This window comes from Erpetoichthys calabaricus, chromosome 8 (assembly GCF_900747795.2).
Source record: "Erpetoichthys calabaricus chromosome 8, fErpCal1.3, whole genome shotgun sequence".
NCBI lineage: Eukaryota > Metazoa > Chordata > Cladistia > Polypteriformes > Polypteridae > Erpetoichthys > Erpetoichthys calabaricus.
The window spans coordinates 195,375,442-195,388,158 of record NC_041401.2 but is presented as its reverse complement, the minus strand read 5'-3'; the positions used below and the strand labels follow the sequence as shown (position 1 = coordinate 195,388,158).

At 42.2% G+C, this 12,717-nt stretch overlaps 1 protein-coding gene across 1 annotated transcript in view; it reads left to right on the top strand.

Annotated features, from left to right (window-relative positions):
- Window positions 1-12,717, top strand: part of clasp1a (cytoplasmic linker associated protein 1a) — a 991,009-nt gene that overhangs the window by 852,914 nt on the left and 125,378 nt on the right. The window lies entirely within an intron of this gene.

Here is a 12,717-nt window from a genome sequence, read left to right as displayed (position 1 = left end):
TGCTCATGGAGTCCCGAATGAGGCACATGACCTGCATTGTGAAGGGGCGTCAGTTACGGCACTACGGCCATGTGGTGCGATTACCCGAGGGTGATCCTGCTCACAGGACCCTCATTGTTGGGGACCCGAGTGGCTCCACCAGGCCAAGGGGTCGCCCACGTAACACAGATAGAGGGTCATTTCCAGAGGGTGGGACTGGACCGCGTGTCTGCCTTTTCCCGAGTTGTTTTGTCGTGTGGCAGGTGCGGTGACACGCTGTACCAGTGCAGGCTCCCCGACTTCACTTGACTTGGTGTCCAGCAGGGCTCAGGGCTCTTTTTAATATTCTGTAATAGTCAGGAGGGTAACTGTGACTGGACCTTTGGGATCGAGTGACCACAATGTCATTTATTTGATCAGTTGAGTGCGTGTTGAAAGACACAAACTGTTCAATTTCATTTTGGCAGAGGAAATTCTGAGCAGACTAAGATAAACTGGGACAAGCGCTCAAGTATGGAGACGGCTGAGGTGATGTGGGGCAGGTTTGAAACTGTTGTACGTATCATGGAGGACAAGTTTGTATCAAATTAAATTAAAATTTGTGAAGGATAAATAAGGAGCTAATGAAGACATCATAAAAATGAATAAATATAAACAGGCAAATCTTCTAAAACTAATAAGTCCAAGGCTATCTGTAAGACAGATGAGAGCAACAGTTAAAAAGTATATCAGGAAAGCTAAAGGGCGGCCGGAGAGAAATTTTGCAGAAAATGCTAAAGAGACTCGTTTAACACTTCAGTAGTAACACAACAGTCACGGAGGAGGTGAAGAGTGTGACATAAATATACAGAGAGTGACACAGCAAGAGCTTTCAACTGGCACTTTACTGAAGTTGATCATCTGTGAAAAGTAACGGGAGCTACAAAGGAGGGACTGAGTGACGGTAGAGGGAGAAGTGCAGCGAGGATTAAACAGGCTGGAATCGGACAAATCAGCAGGAGCAGATGAGCGCTACGTGCCGACAGAAATCCTTGATGTATTTTAAGACTTGCTGGACGCCGGTTTTGGCATTTAAAGCCGCCATTTTTTCTGACAATCTTCAGTCTTGTTTTGGACTCCATCAAGGACACACATCTGTCTTGATTTTCACAACCTTTTACAGCCAGGGAAATTACACGAGTGGCTGCCCCAAACCTTTGTAAGTGTGTCGAGTTTGATCAGTTCACAACGGTCAAACAACAGCCAAAGGCCAAAAACTACTTGAGAAGTAATCAGACGAAAAGTCAAAAATCTAGGGAAGGTAGAACATAAATGTTTGGGATGTACCATCTGTTGGAATGACAAATGCAATGCATATGTGTCTCTTTTATATGCCATTTAGGATAGGATTCATGAAAGTAGTGTAAATGTTTGTGATGCATCATCTGTTGCAATGATAAATGCAATGCATATGTCCCTGTTATAGGCCATTTGGTATGGGATTTGTAAAAGCAGTGTAAATGTTTGTGATGCATTATCTGTTGGAATGACAAATGCAATGTATTTTAGAACTAAAAATGTCTGGGATGTGACATATGTTGGAATGCAAATGCAGTGAATTTTATTACTAAAAGTGTTTGTGATACACCATCTGTTGGAATGACAATTGCAATGCATATGTCCCTGTAATATGCCATTTGGTATGGGATTCATAAAGGCATTGTAAATGTTTGTGATGCACCATCTGTTGAGTTGACAATTGCAGTGTATCTTATTACTAAAAATATTTATGATGCTCCATCTGTTGGAATGATAAATGCAACGCGTATGTCCCTGTTATAGGCCATTTGGTATGGGATTCATAAAGGCATTGTAAATGTTTGTGATGCATCATCTGTTGGAATGACAATTGCAGTGTACCTTATTACTAAAAATATTTATGATGCTCCATCTGTTGGAATGATAAATGCAATGCATATGTCCCTGTTATAGGCCATTTGGTATGGGATTTGTAAAAGCAGTGTAAATATTTGTGATGCATTATCTGTTGAAATGACAAATGCAATGTATTTTAGAACTAAAAATGTCTGGGATGTGACATATGTTGGAATGCAAATGCAGTGAATTTTATTACAAAAAGTGTTTGTGATACACCATCTGTTGGAATGACAATTGCAATGTATATGTCCCTGTTATATGCCATTTGGTATGGGATTCATAAAGGCATTGTAAATGTTTGTGATGCACCATCTGTTGGATTGACAATTGCAGTGTACCTTATTACTAAAAATATTTATGATGCTCCATTTGTTGGAATGACAAATGCAATGTATTTTAGAAGTAAAAATGCCTGGGATGTGACATCTGTTGGAATACAAATGCAGTGAATGATATTACTAAAAATGTTTGTGATACACCATCTGTTGGAATGACAATTGCAATGTATATGTCCCTGTTATATGCCATTTGATATGGGATTCATAAAGGTATTGAAAATGTTTGTGATACACCTTCTGTTGGGTTGACAATTGCAGTGTATCTTATTACTAAAAATATTTATGATGCTCCATCTGTTGGAATGATAAATGCAACGCATATGTCCCTGTTATAGGCCATTTGGTATGGGATTTGTAAAAGCAGTGTAAATGTTTGTGATGCATCATCTGTTGGAATGATAAATGCAATGTATTTTAGAACTAAAAATGTTTGGGATATGCCATCTGTTGGAAAGACAAATGCAATGCATATGTCTCTTTTATATGCCTTTTAAATTATCTCTTACTTGACACCCTTCACTCCCCTCTTTCTAGCCTTCCCTGGCTGCTTTAGATCCCAGTGGGCGCAGCATCCAAATTATGACCCATAAAGTCAATCAGTAAACAGGAATCCCCTCACATCAGCCCCAATGCCCGTATTAACTCCCCGGGCCCCATGACTGCGCACACCCACCTTGCCTGAGCTGCATGATTGTTATTTAAAAGCTAGCACGTCGCCTCGGACCCCTGACTCTCTTTGAATTGTTCTAGTTGTAGGCATCCAGCGGAGTTCTGAATTACTACAGTATTGTGTGGTGATAAAAGAAATTATTCTTATTTAAAGAACTCATCAGTTCTTTAAGTATCACCAGTGGTGTGAGTTCTGATGGTCTCAGTTACTGCGGACCCCTTCACTTCCTGCACTCTTTGCTGTGTTGTAAATTTTGTTTTAAATTGGTCAATTTGCCATTTTTGCCCATCACTCTCCACTCATTAACTCATCATGACAAAATGAGAACGTGTTTTCAGAAAGGTTTACAAATTTATTGAAATTCACAAACTGAAATCTTTCGTTCCTACAAGTGTTCACACCCTTTGCTGTGGCACTCACGTCCATCCTGTGGGGTCGAATTCTCTTTGAGATGTTTCTAGAACTTGACTGAGGACCACCTGTGGCAAGACATCATCTGAAAATGGCACTCGCAGACCTGTGTATTGAAGGCCCCACAGTTCACACTGCATGTCACCATGGAGGCCAAGGAACTCTCTGTAGACCTCCATGATCAAACTGGGGTCAGGCACAGATCAGGACAGGGGGATCAAAACATTTATAAAGCTTTGAATGTTCCCAGGAGCACAGTGACCTGCAGAATTCTGAAACGGACGAAGTTCAGGACCACCAGGACTCTTCCTAGGGCTGGACAAACTGAGCCAAACAGATGATGTAAAATGTGAAGCTGATAATGAAGTCAGACGGCTTGACAGAATTAACAAGAATGTGCCACCAGGGGGCAGAGTCGCCGCAGAAAGCGCCACTTTGCAGTTGCATTTCGATTTCCATACACGGCACACAGGCGAGATCAACATGTCCGACCGCTGGAGACTTCAGGACGTGAGGAACATGAAAAGCCCGCTTGTGTGTCAATAAGTCACACACTAAGAGGGGCAGTTAGGGGCTGAAGGGGCCAGACGGCTTGAAAACTCTGGCAGCCATCTTCTGTCTTAATTTCGTGTAATGTTGTTCTGCCGTAGACACCGAACAGGCGCTGAAAGTGCGCAACGGTGTTGGAAAACGAACTTTAGTGCGCTCACCGTTACAATTCACTGAGCACTAAACTGTAGACTCTTAAAAATCAAAGTGCCAGGGTGGCTCTTCAGAGCGATGCCATAGGGCACCGTTTCTGATTCCCAAAGGACGGTGGCAGACAAACTTCATTTATTATTTCGATCTGAAAGAATCTCCATACAGGAAATAACCATAAACAGATGGTAACAGGTTCGTGTAAGGCCGGGGGTCCTGATTTTAAAAGGACCCTCACTGCCCTCAATAACCCAAAGTGTATCCGCTAGTCTACTGCTAGGCCGCGCACCATACCTTAAAGAGTTTGTAATATTGTTCACGTATTAGGAAGTTTTTCAAATGACAAAATATCAAACTTCTTATGCAAAGAACCCTTAGGCAGAATAAATAATAATAATAATAATAATACATCAGTGGTTCTCAAACTGTGGGGCAGACCCCCCTAGGGGGGCGCGAAGATGTGTAAAAAAGAAAACAAGAATCGAAAATATGAAAAATCCATCTATTGAAACCAAAACAAATTAACTTAAACTACATTCTGATACTAGAAAAATAGAGAGTTAGATAAATGTCGATAAAAGTTAATTAAGTAGGTATAATGAAATATGCATCTATGACAATTCAAAAAGAAGAAATTGGTATTAGTGGGCTCCTTTCAAAAAAACATAAGGGGGGGGGGGGGGGGCGCGCGATTAAAACTGTTATGAAAACTCGGGTTGCAAATTCTTAAAGGTTGAGAAACGCTGATATACATGTTATTTAATAGGCGCCTTTCTTAACACTCAAGGTCATCTTCCAATGAAATTAAACAACATTAATAAAATATAAAAACAAAGAGGACGATAAAGTCAAATAGCAATATGGTACAGAGGTTGTAGCAAACAGTTTAACAGTGTTAAATTCATAAGTGGTATGCCAGTTCGAAAAGAGTATTGTTAGACATGAAAGGTGCTATATATAATTAAAAGATCTGAAAGACACTTTACTAGATAGATAAATATGAAAGGCACTATAAACTACAGAGATAGACAGATAGATATTAGAAAAGGCACTCTAAACTATATAGATAGATACAGTAGATATGAAAGGCACTATATAATAGATAGATATGGATAGACATGGAAGCCACTATAAACAATAGATAGATGGCTGTGAAGGTAATTGTAGATTGTGGTGGATGGCCGGGACCCTCTCTTGCCCAGCCAGGACTCCTCCACGCTCGAAGGACCCAGGGAGCCATCCTATTCAGTTTTATTTTCCCTGGACCGCTAGATGGCAGCCCACCTGGGTTGCAGTGGTGCCACGGACTGGAAGTTGGAGTTGGTTACAGCCCTTGTTGGGATCCGGGAGTGCCGCCAGAGGGTGCTGCAACAGCTGCTGAGCCCTCTTGGACGGTGCTTCTGCCACATCTGGAAGTGTTGCTGTAAGGGGATCAACGAGCACCTGGAGCATTTGGGGGGTGTTATGAAAGGAGCCAGCAGTCGGGAGGAGGGAGACGAAGCTTACCGGAGAATGAGAAGAAGAAGAAGAGTACTGTGTAGAGGTGTACTTGTATTTTGGGAACTGTGTTTGACTTTTTGGGACGAGGAAGGCGTGTCCCACAAGGAAAAATAAAAGCCCTTGTGTGCTTTGAACCCGTGTTCCATGCCTGTCTGTGTCAGGGCTGGCCTTTACAATATATATACTAATATATTCACGGCATTCGTAGTCTGAATCACAATCTGATTGTATGGGTGGTTACCTGCCAGGTAACGCTTGTGGTTGGTCTGCAAGTCGGCTAACATCCGCCACGGTGCCCTCATTTTGTGAGGAGCAGATCATAGAAATGGTTGAAATAGTTTACTGATGAGCCCAAAACACGTGTCGCGTACTCTTTGCATTATTTGACAGTAAACTATTTCAACCATATATATATATATATATATATATATATATATACTGTATATACTATATGTATATGTGTGTGTAAAATTAGATAAGGAAATGAGTAAATTATACACCACTGATAGATATTAAAAACACTTAAGGACAAAGAAATAGCTACAGACACAGAAAGTCAGTGTTGAGGATTGGTGCTTTTTTGTAGTAAACCCATTTTAAGGCACTTCGCTGGTATTTTGTTTCTATATTTTTACAATATGAACACTTAGCCATTTAAGGGACTTACATGGGTCAGAGTCGGAGTGACTAAGTTGTAGGGAATGAAGAGGAAATTGTTCATTAATATAGCAGCCTTGTACAAGTTAGCCGTTTCTAAAGGTGTTTGGCCCTCATTTCTACGGGGTTAGCAGCGCCGGCAAGTTAAGTGTAGTGTAATGCTGTGGCCATTAGAGGGCACAACTCCTTTATAAATGGTTAGCTGGACTATTACGAAAGCCAGTTGCCGTGCTGGGCACTATGTACAACAGATAGGTACGGTATGAAAGGCGCCATATAATAGACAGATAGGACAGGCACTATATAATGGGTGGGCAGACAGAGAGGAAGGCCATAACACTAAGAAAGAGAAGGATAGGAAGACCCTGTAAAAATAGATGGATGTGAAAGAAACTATGCAATCAATAGATTAGAAAAGAAATTCTAAAAAGTAGATAAGAAAGGCACTATATAATAGCTAGACAGGTAGCAAGGTTACTGTATATAGATATCAATATTATAAGCTAATAGATAGAGGAAAGGCACTGTATAATATTGAGATAGAGAGAGAAGGCACTATATAGTATAATAGACAGAATACCCTGTAGGAATAGAGAGACAAAAAGATGTGGAAGACACTATATAATAGATAGCAGAGGTATAAGAAAAACATATGTTAGTAAATCGATAGGAAAAGCACTATACTGTATTATGTTAAGATTGACAGGAAAAGAACTATATAATAGATATGAAAGTCCTTTAAGAGAAAGATATGAAAAGTACTGTATAATCGACATAAAAAGTGATAGGATAGTACATCGATAGGAAAGGCGCTATATAATATTAAGTTAGAGAGCAAAGATATATAGGAAGATCGATAAAACAGTCCCATAAAAATAGATACGTCCAATATAATAGACATGAAAAAATAAGATAGTAGATAGATAGGAAAGGCACGATATGACAGATAAACAGAACTGTTTGAACATTGCGCCCTTACATTTATTTCATATTTTTTCTATAGAAAGGCGCTATATATTAGATAGTATATAGCAGGGGTGGGCAGATTCAGTCCTGGAGGGCCGCAGTGGGTGCAGGTTTTTGCTCCAACCCAATTGCTTAATAAGAAGCCCTTATTGCTCAAGTAACACTTCAGCTTCACTTTAGTTGTCTCGCTCGTTAAGATTTTGAACCCTTATTGCTTATTTTAGTCTTAAACAGCTGTATTCTTGGTTTTTAATTGCTCCTAATTAGCAATACCATGCAAATGACAAAAGAGACCAGCATTTCTCCATTTAGCTTGTTTTCATTTACACCTGTGTGTATTTATCATGCACTATTTGGTTTAATTAAATACTTGGAAGGAAAGTGAAGAGAAAAAAGTGAAGCACTGAGAATTACTCATCTGTTTTAGACTTCAAATCATTTGGATGATATCCTTAGAAAGGAAAATAAATCTAGGATATGAGAATGACCTGACATGACAAAGTTAAAGCACTAACAAGCCATGCAATTAAATAATTGACAAGGATTGTTTTTTAATTAAGCAACTGGGTTGGAACAAAAACCTGCAACCACTGCGGCCCTCCAGGACTGAATCTGCCCACCCCTGTTATATAGAGAGACAGAGGTGCTCGTGTGAGGTGGCTCTGCACTGCTTGTCACGCACTCAAGCCGGCGATACATTTGCTTCCAGTTTGAGCTTTTTATCAAAAACGCAGACCGATTTCTTTTCATTTTTTGAGTCCCGACGGATCTCGAAACTGTTCAGAGAGACCCGCCAAACGTTTCTCGTCGCTTCTCCGCTCGTAATGAACGCTGGCGCGTCCGCACTTCCTTCGTCATAATCGTTTAAGTCCGCTGATGTGATGCACCATCTCACAGTTTGATTGGAACAGCCTGCCGCTCCAGGGGAGGTGTGCGCTTACGCGTCGTTTTAATGTCTAACCCTAGGGGGCGCTCTTTCGTTACAATTCCCGTGACATCTGAAGGAGCACAATGTGAGATTTAACAAAACACAAAGCGGCTCCAGTGTCGACTTGCCGGGGGTTTTCTAAACGCCCTGGGCGGCGCTGCTGATTTTATAACTCGGCGCGTGCGTCACATGCAATTCAATAGAAACGAAAACCAGAAAAGAAGTCCATTCGAGTCGGGGCTCCGACTGGGAAACTGCCATGCAGTCTGCCACTTCACCCATTCTCACTCGTCCATCTGGTCCCTGTGTCCTCGACGAGTGAACACGAAGCACATGGACAGAGCAAAAGGGGCTCCCCCAAAACAAACCCCCCATTTAGTTCTAATACTCAATGTATGTCGCGGAGAAAGTCCTCAACCGGCTTCAGATTTAAAGAAAAAGCCGAGGCGCGACTGCGGGGACACGTCATTTATCCTGAAGCGGTGGGGCACTCGGCCGACACCCCCGAGCGCAATACAAACGCGGCTTTGTCAGCGCTAGAAACTTCAGGTCGCAGGAAAATCAAACAAGCCCCCTGTGTGTGAGGTGGGCACGTTTTCTGCGTCAGCTTTAATTAACAGCAGCCCGGGGCGCAGAATTGCGAGTCTGCGTGCCGCCTTCGCTCGGCTTTCCAAAGCGGAGTTTACCTGCACGTGGAGCGCACCTGAGTGTGTGTGTGTGTGTGTGTGTGTGTGTGTGTGTGAGTGTGTGTGAGTGTGTGTGTGTGTGTGTGGTGGGGCTGAGCACCATTCGAGGGCCATGTTTAGATCTCGGATGATACAAGCGGTGGAGGGGAGGCTTTTCATGGGCCTGTCAGTTCACGAATTGTCCCAACGTGCTGCACACTCACTCAGGAGTCCATCGTGCCGCGACTTACGTGGAGGAGGCGCTCAGTCCGAATTGGACTTGGGCTCGCATTGACATCTAAAGGCAGGAGATGTTCGTGGTGACACCAGATCACTGCTGTGCATATCTAAGAAGCCATCAGTGGCGTGCAGGCGCTATATACAGTATGTCTATATAACGGAGTGCCTAAGCATTTCATAACCATGTTATATTATTGGACACCATCTTTCTGGCTATGGCGTGTAAGTGGGAGACGCTCAATGTATTTTCTTTCAGATATTAAGCAAATGTGCTGTGCCACTGCATCCATTTTCCAAACCTGCTTTATCCAAAGCAAGGGTCCCGGGAGCTTATCCCAGTATAAGAGGGGCACCATCTGTGGACGGGGCGCCAGACCATGACATTTACGGTTGACACTTCTATCCAAGGCCACTTAGAACATTTATGATACAACTGGTGACATTTCTTTTGGTTTCATAATTGGAGCACAAGGCTGGTCAGGATTTGAAGTCCACTGCACCACACTCTCCATCTCAGTCCGAATCAGAACAAAACAGTTTCTTTACACAAGCGGGCGTACAAATTCATCTGGACAGTCCTGGATGTGCCTTTTTATCTTCTGTCAGCAGACTGAGCCACCTGAGGGTGTGTAGCGCTGCTCACATAAGGGCCTTGTGCTCTGTGCTGCAGGGCTGGGCTCCGGACCCTGTGACTATAAATTCAATTAAACAGAATCTCACCGTCCAAAGACATGCAGGTGGGGTGGGTGGGCACAGTGGCATCCATGGCAGACTAAAATGGTAAGGATGGGCATCTGAAATACTAAGTAATATGAATCTTGAAACTCTTGTTATATAAAGTAACAGTGTGTGTGTGTGGGGGGGGGGGGGGGGGGGGGTTGTCCTGACATGATATTTGAGGGGGCTTAGCCTGGTTAATTTACCCCCTGACTAGCCTGAGTGTGAATGTGAGTGTTTGTGTTCACACTGCCTTGGAATTCCTGCTTCACGTTCTGTGCTACTGGGATGGGCTCCAGCTGCCCCGTATATACTCTATATTTGTGTGTTTAGATTATTTCTATGTATATATAGTTATACACACAGGCATATATATATATATATATATATACACAGGGCTATTCAAAATGAAAGAGCAGATTTCAAAAATGTATTTCAAACAAACTGTATAAGACAGAAACACATTCCGCACATCGCTGGAGAGAGGAAAGTTCACAGTTTGGTCCTGTGGTCCTTGAGGTTGCATGCCCTCAACATGAGCACCACGTGTAGCGCGACAAACATCACAACGGTAGACCATCTTCTCACACACGAGTCCACAGGCCCCTAGTTACTGAATTCACAGCTTCCTCAATTTGATGGCACAGATCTTGAAGATTAGCGGGCACAGGTGGAACAGACACTCTTTCTTTAATGTACCCCCATAGATAAAAATCACAGGGGGGGGGGGGGTGAGGTCTGGAGACCTGGGAGGCCAATAGACGATGAGCAAGATCTTGTTGTCCATCTTGAACAATGGACTCCCACTTCTCACACTGCAGTACGCAAAATGATTTCTCTTGTGGTGTTGCTGCCATTTTACTATAAACGAGAAACGGCGCTCCGTGGGATTCACTGGTGGGCTTTCAAACTTTGAACTTTCCTCTCTCCAGTTGTGTGCGGAATGTGTTTCTGTCTGATACAGTTTGTTGGAAATACATTTTTGAAATCTGCTTTTTCATTTTGAAAAGCCCGTTATATACATACATACACATATACGTCAATACATATATACACATGCTATATATTTATATATCTATATCTATATATATATCTATATATATATATATATACAGTATATAATATAGTATATATATATATATATATATATATATATATATATATATACAGTATATATATAAAATCTATCTTGTCAAGCACATGCACTTACTGTCAAGGCTCTGAGTACCTCCCCGAGTAGAGAGGTGGCGCTGTTGCTAACACAATCTCTTTTTACATCATCAGTTCAGAGAGATGCCAGCCCAATGAAGACTGCCCTCACTTCCTCTCTATGCCAAGAAACCCCACCTCACCATTTGGGAGACCAGTACTAAATATACTCCATACGAGTACCTGCCAGCCGATTTCAAGCCTTGTTTGTGTGTGTATTAGAAAATATAAGTATATCCTAGTTTGCATGTTCTCCCCGTGTCTGCGTGGGTTTCCTCCGAGCGCTCCAGTTTCCTCCCAAAGACATGCAGGTTAGGTGGATTGGTGATTCTAAATTGGCTCTAGTGTGCGCTTGGTGTGTGGATGTGTTTGTGTGTGTCCTGCGGTGGGTTGGCACCCTGCCCGGGATTGGTTCCTCCCTTGTGCCCTGTGTTGGCTGGGATTGGCTCCAGCAGACCCCCATGACCCTGTGTTTGGATTCAGCGGGTTTGAAAATGGATGGATGGATGGAAGTATATCCTAGCATTCACTTTTGCAGTGCACCATCTACTGGAATGTATTTTGTAACATATGTACTAATAAAATGCATTGCATTTCAAATTCTAACAGGTGGCGTGTCACAAACATTTGTACTAAATAAAGGAATTGCTACAAATCTCTGTGTTGAGCCACCTGTTGGAATGACAAATGCAGTGCCTATCTCTCTGTTCTAGTCCACAGGGTATGTGATTGGTCACAGCAGTGCTACTTTTTGTAATGCGCCATCTGTTGGAATGACAAATGCAGTGCCTATCTCTCTGTTCTAGTCCACAGGGTATGTGATTGGTCACAGCAGTGCTACTTTTTGTAATGCGCCATCTGTTGGAATGAAAAATGCAGTGCCTTTTTGTTACTTCAACTTGTTGTAGTGTGCCATCTGTTGGAATGTCAGAGACACAGCAAGTAGATGGACCCAGAGACACGTGTGCCTTTTTTAAGACGGATAGATATTCACATACTATTAGTACACACACATTATTAAATGCAGGTGGGTGTGAATGTCCCAATTTTCTCTTCTTCTTCGATGTGCGGATCGCCAGTCCGATGTGGCTGCTGCCTGACATTTTAAACGTTGAATGCTTTGGCAAAAACACACACATTGCAGGTGTTCGACTTGTTCATTTTGAAGTCCCCTCTTTATCAATCAAACGTGTCCTTTCAAACCTGACCAAACCTTCAATTTTTATATCCGCTGGTGGCGGAGCGGCGTGTCACTCCCGTTGGGGTTGCTGAGTATAAACTGTATTTTTTTTATACGTTGTTTATATTTGCTTTACGTTTTACTGGCGGATTTCTTTTCGATGTAAGTACGATAACATAATGTAAGTGAACGTGAAAAACATGAAGGAAATGTATGGGCGCCGCATAATAAAACAGTTGAATGTCTTTGGTTTCGGCTGACGCTGTTTTAAAATGAGCTTTGTAAATAAAGTTTGACTTTAACTTGAATTTCTCTGTCTATTACAGACCGATTTGAAAGGCGCTATATAATAGATTCGGTGCTTTTCACGTCTATCTGGCTGGACTGCCGTCTCTTGAGATCCTCACCGCGACGCGGTGATTTACACATAAACACGTGACTCATACTTTTAACACCTTGATTGATTGATTGATTGATTGATTGATTGATTGATTGATTGATTGATTGATTGATTTGTGTGTTCATTTGCCTGGACAGGCTGCGGCTCCACGCGACCCCACTTCATAAAATCGACGCCTTTTACGAGGGTCCCATGCACTTAACTTTTGTTTTCGCCGCTCTATTCTTTAAGCCGAAGCGCA